The following is a 10973-nucleotide window of genomic DNA, read 5'->3' as shown; positions in this document are numbered from 1 at the left end:
GGCATACCAGAATATAAGCAATATACTTTTTTTTTTTAAGTTTCAGAATGTGAGTACATTGATTTCCTTTGAATCTCTTGGGTCAAAATTTAGGCACATGGCCATACCATCTGTAAGGAAGACTTTGAAATATAAATTCAAGCTGCATGGCCATATGCATAGCTAAAACTTGAAGGTTTATTTACTAAAATAAAGAAGAAGGGAATGAATAGAGGGGAATTTAGTAGGTTTTGTCATAGCAGATGTCAAGGAAGGTGAATAATATTTATTATCATTAGTAGTATTAGTGACAAAGGTAAAGTAAGGTTATATGAATGGACTGTGATAGCATCCATAATGTAACAAATATTTATTTACCACCCACCTTGTGTTCAGAACTATGAATTTGATGGAGAGCCATAGAGGGATGTCATGCATGAAACTTACCTTGCTGGCACTGGTTAACTCCCCTTTTCAGGTCGCTGTCTTCCAATCTTATAGATCACATCCTTGAGGACAAATAAAAGAGATAAATAAGTTATTAAAATATGTATTTCTGACATAACAAGGGAATATAGTGATGGTAGCAAAAGTAGTGGAATTCCACAAAATTCACGAGGTTTACTCAACTAATATTTTTGACCACCTACTATGTGCCAACACTGAGCATTTAGCAGTTAATAAAATAAAAATTCTCTCCTCCTTGAGCATATTTTTTGGTTGGAGCAAAAATACATTTATATATTTTTCAACATGAGAGATGCAAATGTCCTTTCAGATAGGGGTGCCAGGGAAGTTCTGTCTGAAAAGGCAACACTTGAATGCTATGATAGAGAAACCACCAAAATTTCTGAGAAGATGATTCAGGGTTCAAGAAAAAATAACTCTATATCCCTAGAAATTGGAGGATGCTTGATATAAAGAACAACCCAGAGGCCCAGAACAGGATGAGTGGACAGAGAATGGTAGAAAACAAGGTCCAAGAAAGCCATGGGCTGGAACATGTAGGATCTTAATGTCCATTAGAAGTCTCAGGATTTTGTTATGAGTGTGGAATATAACTTTTTATGAGAGGAAGGTGAAAAAAATGATGTCTGTTTCAAAGGTATCATTCTGGATTCTGTAAGAGAGGTCATGGTAGTTTGGAGATGACGTGTGGTGGTGGCGGTAAGTGGTTGGTTTCCAGAAATATTTTGAAAGTACAACTGATAGGATTGACTAATGTACTATTTAGTATGTGAGAGAAAAAAAAAATAGGATGATTTTAATGTTTCCAGAATAAGCAACTGAATAGCTAGGTAACACTGAGGTATGAGTATGTGTGGGGAGAAAAATCAATGATTTGTTCTGGACATATTAAAATTGTGATGTGATGATATATCTATGTATCAAGATGTTTAACAGCCCATTAGCTCTACAAGACTGAAATTCAAAGAACAAAACTGTTCTAAATACAAAACTGGAATCTTCAGCACATGGTGGTATTTAAACCACAGAAGTGGACTAGATCTTATTGGGTAGTGAGTGCAGAGAAGAGAATAATCTTGAGACTAACCATTTTGAGAATTGCAGAGTACAGGTAGCTCTGACTTATGAAACACACATATACACATTGTGTGCATGTATGTGTTTGCATGTGTATATGTAGCATGTGTCTATGAGAGAGAGAAGGGAAGAAGGAGAAAGAAAGGAGAGAGAAGAAAGAGAAAACAAATGAGAACGAGAAAGAGAGAGGTAAGGGGGTATTCTGACCCCACCTGATCTCCTTTGTCTTGCTCATTCTGTTTCCAGTCAAAGACCTTTAAAGTAAACAAAAACAAAAACTTAGCACATGAGTTTTATTTAGTTTTATTTCCTAAAAACTAAACAATGTAAGAAACTAGGTAAAATTTTATTAGGAAATCAGGAGGAAAAAATAAAACCAAAGCATTCAGACTTTTAAACTACTAAATGCCATTTATTCTTCTGTAAATTCAACTCACAAAAGATTAATTTGAGTTAACGAATGTCCCTAAAATGCAAGTAACCCAAAGGGCTTCAGAAATTTTCAATAATTTTTGGATTAATGTTAATTCTTTATAAATTTGTTTTGGTAGATGTAGATTTAAGGGTCATCAGCATAACTATAATGTTTTGAACCATAAGCACATCTGAGAGGATGTGTATCAGATGGAGAAATTCTGGTAGACTCTGACAGAACCCTAGCAAAATACCTTATTTTTTATCTCTCTCATTTCATTTTCCTATTCCCAAGAGAGAGTATTTCAGATTCATATTGTTAATTTGTTTTCATTAGTGTTAAATAGCTTTTGTGGTCTAGCTTAGAAACATACTTTGTGTTTTGGGGAAAATATCTTCCATAACCCAAAAATAAGATTATAGATGTTGTAAAATGACAAGCTATTGGTAAACTTCAGAGGGACCAGTCTATTTCTTTAACATGCCTTTAATGTAAAGCAAAGTTAACGTGGATTTAAACACTTTTATTTTCTTCTTAAAGGATCAGGGATTATAAAGATCAGTCAATATTTCAATTCTGAGGAGGTAGTTAAATAGAAGTATAAAGTTAGAAAGATCAATGCAATGATCTTATGATATACTATAATAGTTCTCAGTCACTGAATAGATATTTTGATATCAGCCTACTTTCTTAAATGTAAGCTGTAAAATGGAAAAAGAAAAATATAATAGAAAAATATTGAAAGAAATACAGTTTAATTTATGCAGAGGTTGTCATTATGATCATTTTTTCTAACTAGGATGCTATACAAGATTTAATACTTGAACATGGATAGTTTATATGGAAAACACCATAAAAATATTTTCAAAGCATTTGTCTCTGAAATTTAATGAAACTGGTAGCTTTCACTAAAAATATAACATTGTCAATAACTGACCATAATTCATTTATTTTGTTTTAAATTTTTTGAGTTCTAATAAAAGATGAATTGTTCCTCTTGATATATATGATTTGCTGTCATTTGCTAAGATTTATGTTTCAACAAGGTGAAATGACTCAAGAGAGGTCACTGGGTTGAGCTCATGTCTTCTCTTCTCATGTTCTATTTTAGCTTACATTTTCCAAAAGAGATAATGTTCATATGTTTGAATAAATGTGTGTGATTTGATTGATTTGGATAACAAAACTGACAGCAGCTGAAGTTCTTTGGTGCTCAGTGATTTTTCTATTCCATATTTTGGTATTACAATAGTGTTAAATTAATTAAATTTGTAAGGTGCTGTAATAGAACAAAAGTAATTATGAAGGATGTGTCAGCCTCTGTTAAATATTACTACTTTAATGTGCCTCTTGAAAAATATTTCTTACATAATTGTGGTGAAGGAAAACATATATTTTATAAATCTCTTTTGGGAGGTAATATATCAAAAATGCACACTGCTACACAATAATACAGAAATAGTAAACCTATGCGAAAGAAGTTTATACATTGCCTTATATGCAATGAGAGTAGTCATAGTTATAGATTAGTCTCACTGAAAATGAAGACGGATGTAAAAAATATATATATATTTTATATATATATATGCATACCTGCTTATATATGTTGGAAGATATAGCTAAGTGCAGAAGCATTATATAGAAACAAATTTTAGTTTAAGTTCCTGAAGAAACATGAAAAGTATCCAATGAAGAATCCTCAACACACATCACTAACTCAAAAGTTTAATTTCAAACATGTGGTCTTTGTAAAATTTTATCTTCAAATATTTTACTACATACATACAAAACACAAACACACACACACACACACACACACATTGCTTTTCCTTTTACTGATTCTCTGTTCCCAACTTCCATTGCCTACAACATGTTTATGGTTTTTGATAAAACATAATTATGGACAAAAAAATAAGTAAAGTAAAACCGAAATCATGCCTATTATTAGTAGAATATATTTAAGGCTATGAAAGTTTAACATAAGGAATTTACTTATGATACAATAAACATATTCTTCTGTAATTCTGTTATAATAAATATTGTTTCCTAGTTTGATTATTTTACGCTAAGCACAACTCCTATAAATTGTGAGATTTCCGGGAGAGCCTTTCATCTGTCCCTGTGTCTCTTTGAAGTGATTCTTACAGGGGTTATTTATTCGCTTCTTCCCTCCAATTTTCTGGACTGCCAGCAGTCAGTAATTCTGGATGTATATATCTGCCATGATAATCCAAACTTTTCTTTAGACTGTTCCAAAGTCTAGACATTAAGGAAATATTGTGATTAAGAAACCCGTGGTCATAGACCCAAACCGTATTCTCTGATGCAGCTTTATAAATATAAGGATTTTATTTTATTTTATATTTTATTTTATTTTATTATTATTATACTTTAAGTTCTAGGGTACATGTGCATAACGTGCAGGTTTGTTACATATGTATACTTGTGCCATGTTGCTGTGCTGCACCCATCAACTCGTCAGCATCCATCAACTCGTCATTTACATCAGGTATAACTCCCAATGCAATCCCTCCCCCCTCCCCCCTCTCCCCTCCCCATGGTAGGCCCCGGTGTGTGATGTTCCCCTTCCTGAGTCCAAGTGATCTCATTGTTCAGTTCCCACCTATGAGTGAGAACATGCGGTGTTTGGTTTTCTGTTCTTGTGATACTTTGCTAAGAATGATGGTTTCCAGCTGCATCCATGTCCCTACAAAGGACACAAACTCATCCTTTTTGATGGCTGCATAGTATTCCATGGTGTATATGTGCCACATTTTCTTAATCCAGTCTGTCACTGATGGACATTTGGGTTGATTCCAAGTCTTTGCTATTGTGAATAGTGCCGCAATGAACATACGTGTGCATGTGTCTTTAAAGCAGCATGATTTATAATCCTTTGGGTATATACCCAGTAACGGGATGGCTGGGTCATATGGTACATCTAGTTCTAGATCCCTGAGGAATCGCCACACTGTTTTCCATAATGGTTGAACTAGTTTACAATCCCATCAACATTGATTTCTGTATTCCCTGTATTCTCTGATGCAGCTTTAGTAAATATAAGGATTTTATCTTGATTTCTGTATTCCCTGTATTCTCTGATGCAGCTTTAGTAAATATAAGGATTTTATCTTGATTTCTGTATTCCCTGTATTCTCTGATGCAGTTTAGTAAATATAAGGATTTTATTTTGATTTCTGTCTTCTCTGTATTCTCTGATGCAGCTTTAGTAAATATAAGGATTTTATTTTGATTTCAATTTATTGTCTTTCTAGGTGTCTATTGCTATGTAACAAATAACTTCCAGATTTAAATCTTAAAACTAATGCTTAAACTAAGTTTTAAACTTTTAAAGTGAAAACGTAAAACTAAACAACGAATCTTGCTGCTGAATCTGTAATTTGAGCAGAAGTCAGTGAAGGTAGCTCCACGCAGCTCCACAAAGCACGAGGTTGCGTAATTCAACTGAGCCTAGAGGACCTGCTAGCAAAATGGCGTACTCCTATCTTCGGTAATGTGGTACTGGCCCTGGAAACTCAGCTGGGATTGCTGGCTGGTTCCTCTTCACGTGGGTGTCTTTGGGATTCCTCACACTGTGGTGCTTGGTATTCCTCAAAGCACGGTGGCTGGATTCCAAGAGCAAGTGCTCCAAGACTGGAGGTGGAAGCCATCTGTTTCTTAAGGCCTGCACTCAGAAATTGGCAGAGCATATGTTCAGATGTATGATCTTGGCCAGGTAGTCCCAGAAATCCATTCAAATACCAGCAGAGGAGACATAGATCCTCTACTCTTGATAGGAAAGGACATTTGCAGCCTTCTTTAATCTACTGCAGTTCTCAACTCAAGAGGTGATGAAAGAAGCATTCTGTATTAGGTTTCTGACAATATCATCTATTATTAATTATGATGATTGTAATATAAATTGGTCGACAATAAGTTTAGTGTTTTGTTTTTGCTTTTCACTACAAATGGTAAAACTGGGGCATTAACAATTCATTTACCCTAGTTCTCCCAATGAATCAATGGCTCAGAAAAATAGCATTTAGATTGTGTTCTAGAATATTTTAGATGTGAAATGAAAATACGTGCTTGCTCAATTCAATTAAAAAGAAAACACAAAAACCTGTATATTGAAACCCTATCATTCATTTTAAGGAGCCCATAGCCAAATAAGCATCTGTCCTCCAGAAACCGATAATACAGGGAAATGACATGCTAGTAAGCAATAAGCTCTAAATTCAGCTACATCCGCATGCTCAGGGCTGTTGTACATTTGTGTTTTCAATTAAAATACATGTAAGAATTTGTTTTTATAGTTTTCTTGAGCCTGTTGGAGCTTCTCAGAACACACATTGAAGACCTTTTCTTCTTCCACTACATAGTTTTATCATTTGAAAATCTTATGTGATGCTGCTTCAGCAGACCAAGGAATTATATTTTTTTTGTTTTTAATCTCCAGTCCTGGCTTTCCAACTTAGCTTCACACAATATGTTCAATTGCCTACATAACATTTCCATTAAGAAGCTTTAAACATATCTCAAATTCAATATTCCAACACCAATTCATGTTGTTTGTCCTCAAACCTGTTATTCTTCCAGTGTTCTTTATAATGCTTCCCACAGATTTGCATTAGCCCAAAGTAGAACTGATCTTTGACAATCCTATCTCCCTCAGCCTCCATGCTATATTTATTTGTCTCCAACTACACTGTTAACCCCGCAAAGTAGACTCTACAAAGGCAAGGATTATGTTATTGTTTTTATCATTGCATCCCCAGTGCCAGGGTATAGTGTTGGTGTTCCTTAATTTTTTGTAAAATTGAAGAACTATTCTTAATTCTGTCATTATTTTGGAGATTTTTTTGATGAATTTATAAAAGCAAATGGAGTTCTGAAGTGCATATGGTGAGAAACATGTGAGAATATATTTTCTTAAGTTTGATCATTTATAGAGATGAATCAGAGTGCACTAAGAATTGTTAAGAACTAAAAAAAAAAAAAAAAAAAGTTTGTGGAAAAAAATTACATCTTGTACATGTTAGGTAGTTTTAGGATTCCTAAGGGACTGTACAGACTTTTTCCCAAAGGAAGAACTAAATTTAGCACATCGCTGAATTCACATCACAAAAGTAGTCACAAGATTTTATAGTTCAGTCACCAACACAGAGAAATGGCAAAATAGTACAAAAGACTGTTTCTTACACAGTGTAAATCATGTAGCAAGAATAAGATTTTCTGTTTTCTAGATTATCAATATAGCTGAAAGAATTTCCCCTGAGACAGGTAACACAGAACTAGACAGGCCATTCAAATGCCATTTAAACCTTAGATACTAAAAGCCCAGGTACTATTATTGGTTTTTTTTGGGTTTTTTGTTTTTTTTTTTTTTGCTTATTTATCAAGTTTCAAGTAACCTCATGTTTTTATTTTTGCCTGTCATTGAATCATTTTTCTAGTTGTAGATAAATCTGACTCTGAAATTATTTTAAAAAGTACACTCCTATCAATTATTTTTCATTTGTTCTCAGCTCCAATGAGTTCTAATGATACCTAACCAGTTAAGAAATAATTTTCTATTTACTTTTCTATTTTTTTTTCAGTGAATTCTCAAGTTCTTAAGGCTGAATGTTATCTTCTATTGCTTCTTGTATTTCCGATATTTAACTACATTATTTCTTTTAGGTATGCATGTGCCAAGTCAGAGAGACTTGTGCAGACTTGGCACAGGCATACTTAAAAACGGAAATAATGAAGTGTTCAGATAAATATCAGGAAGCAAACCATAGAGTACTTCTGTGAAGGGCAAAAACAGGAAGTAAAAGAAAATGCAAGAAGAGAAAAGCATAAGGGAGAATATGAAGGTGAAAAGCTCACACTGTTTTGTAAACTACCACTTTTTAAACTCCAATTTTAAGAAAATTAGCTTATTAGGTATATTTTCAGTTAAGATGGTTGTATTTTTTGAGCACTTTGGCCACAGCTCATGTTAATAATTATATTAGGAATAAAGACTCAGTATTCAAATATGCATACAGAAACACACACACACACATGCGCACAACTGAAAATATTCACGAACAACATATATCCTTACTTCATGGCATGAATTCCAAAATTTTATCATCATATTTTATTCTATGTCTGTTTTATAAATTGATTTCACAAATCATTATTGAGCTGTGACCTGCAGTTTGGAAATAGAGTAGATGGGAAGTATTCTGGAATATTGTGTATTGTGCAGAACATCTATAAATAACAATTCGCAGCAGTACTTAGTCTTACAGTGTGTTTCTTCATCAGCTGTCAGTGATGAAGTAAGAACTACAAGAATAAAATGATGAATCTCAGATCTTAAATGTTCTGCACCAAGAATTTTGTGGAATCTCCGCCTATGGCAAAACCTTAAGATTCATTTAAAGAGATTTCTTGACACATTTAATCATTTTTATGAATGTTTCAGGTAAATCATATAGGTAAATGACTTTCAGTCATTATGTACTGAATGAGCCCAAAATATTTTAGAGGGAAAAATGACATATTTGATTAATTTCTGATTTATAGAAATTAAACAAATATTTTTATCTTCCTATCAAAACATACTTTTTAAACCTGATCTATCACAATCAACCTCTATCTTACTGAATTTCAGAAGCTTATTTTATATCACAAAGAAAGATTTTGCATATTTATAGTATACCATAATTTTGAAGTAAAAACTCTGTTAAATGTTTTCTTTATTTAGGTATCATTATTGGCGTAAGAAAAACAATCTAAATTCTTTAGAGGATTTTTGTTTTTCTTTCTCATTTAACATAAGAGTTATCATTTTTAGTTTAAATTAAATTTACAATTTCTAAGGTAAAAACATACATTTTATAGAAGCCAAGACACATAGAAGCTTGTAGACTTATTTTTCAACATTTAAATAAATACTGAGAAGTTTACAGTAATGACTATAAGGTGGCCAGGACAAAATGTAGGACAAATATATTTAATCAAGCTGCAGCAAGTGAAGATTTGGGCAGAACATTCAGACACACGCACTGCAGTAGTCTAATTTGAAATACACAATTCTTGAGATGCTATTTATATTTTCAATTCAGATCTAGAATGTGAGAGCATATTCAAAATTCAGCACTAAAAATGCACTTTCAATGTATCTCATTATGGCATGTTAAACTTCCGAAGGTATTTATTTTAGATATATTTTACAGAAATAAAGTAATTTTTTGAGGTTTTTTTTTCTTTGTTTTGTTTTTTTATGAAGTCTCACTCTTGTCACCCAGGCTGGAGTGCAATGGCGCGATCTTGGCTCACCACAATCTCCGCCTCCCAGGTTCAAGTGACTCTCCTGCCTCAACCTCCCGAGTAGCTGGGATTACAGGAGACCGCCACCACGCCCGGCTACTTTTTGCATTTTTAGTGGAGATGGGGGTTCACTATGTTGGCCAGGCTGGTCTCAAACTCCTGACCTCAGGTGATCCTCCTGCCTCGGCCTCCCAAAGTGCTGGGATTACATGTGTGAGTCACCGCGCCCAGCCGTAAAATAATATTTTATAGCACCATGTAACTATCACTCTAAGAGGAATTACTGAAAAATGTAAGTCTCTCAGAGAACTGTGCAATTTATTACAACCAAATAGACAAAACTATAATGGGTTAGGAGGAGAGGTGGCAGTTTTACGAGAAGCCAATTTATCTAATACTCGAAAGTGGCAAGACCTTTCTACACCCAAGTTTCCATCAAATTTACCCTTCACCCTTATTGTTTATTGGATATTGGCAATACCACTTAAAAACAGGTTGCATTTTTGAGGCAGAAATTAAGCAGATATATGTCATAGTAAAAAAAATTAAATATATAAATAAAAAGGGCTAATAATTACTTGTAATACATTTTAAAAGGAGGATAAGAAGAAAATTAAATGTGAAATTTTTTTTTTTATAAATTGTATAAATATTTGAGGATTGCCTGTGTATTTGAGAGATTTTGACTACCTAATATTGCATATGTCTACCTGGTAGCAAACTTCTTGTAAACTAAATGCAAAAGTGGTCAAATGACAAAAAATTAACAAAACTATGATTGATAATTTTATTTTACCTTTTCACCAACTGGTTTGATAGTATGTAATTAAATAAATTGCAAATGCTTAACCATTATAAAAATGTTAGCCCAGATTTTTAAATTAAGTTTCTGGTTCAATAGTTGAAATTACTGGAGTACATTAGTTACTGGCATGATCACTGGGTCCAAATCCTGGATCCAGTTGGGATTTCTAATGTGTGTGTGAACTTAGGAAATGGATTAATCTGTTGGTGCTTTAGTTTCTTGAAATAAAAAATGGATACATGTATTTTCTGAGGTAGTTAATAGAACTTATTGAAGTACTTAAAACAGTGATGAGTACCTATTTAGGACTACATAAGAATTTGCTTTTATTAGCTATGCCTTAGTCCTTTTGGGCTAATATAACAAAATACTGTAAACTGAGTGACTTATAAACAAAAAACATTTATTAATCACAGTTCTGGAGGCTGGGAAGTCTGAGGTAAAGGTGCCAGCAGATTCAGTATCTGGTGAGGGTCAGTTCCTCATAAATGGCAACTTTTTGTGTCCTCTTATAGTGGAAAATGCCAAGGAGCCCCTTGGACCTCTTTTATAAGGGTTCTAATCCCAGTCCTGAGAGCTCTATCCTCATGATATGATCTCCTCCCAAAGACCCCACCCTTAATAATATCACTTATGGGATTAGGCTTCAATGTATGCACTTTCAGGGACTACAAATATTCACACCATAAAAGTCTATTTCAATACTAGGAGAAAGAAGAAATAAATGTCTGTCAATAAATTGATTATACATATGTGGATGCTGAATATACTACAGTTTACAAGAGGAGGAATTCCACTTATAATTTTGATGAGTATAAAATGATACCTATATAGGTTACATAGAAACTAAACTAGAAATATGTAGATGTACATAATTGGCCATTGTATGATTAAATCAAGAATAATCAACCCTTATAATAA

General features: G+C 33.4%; 1 long non-coding RNA gene across 1 annotated transcript in view; it reads right to left on the bottom strand.

Annotated features, from left to right (window-relative positions):
• Positions 1-329: 329 nt before the first annotated feature.
• LOC135968205 (uncharacterized) overlaps positions 330-10973 on the bottom strand; it is a 97578-nt gene continuing 86934 nt past the window's right edge. Inside the window, exons 2-3 of the long non-coding RNA XR_010582804.1 lie at positions 1737-1778; positions 330-488 (exon numbers count right to left, since the gene is read on the bottom strand). This is a non-coding gene — a long non-coding RNA (uncharacterized lncRNA). The remainder of the gene's footprint in view (positions 489-1736; positions 1779-10973) is intronic.

Source organism: Macaca fascicularis, chromosome 18 (genome assembly GCF_037993035.2).
Source record: "Macaca fascicularis isolate 582-1 chromosome 18, T2T-MFA8v1.1".
In the NCBI taxonomy this organism is placed as follows: Eukaryota; Metazoa; Chordata; class Mammalia; order Primates; family Cercopithecidae; genus Macaca; species Macaca fascicularis.
Note: the sequence above shows the minus strand (reverse complement) of the source record. Positions and strands in the feature narration are given on the sequence as shown.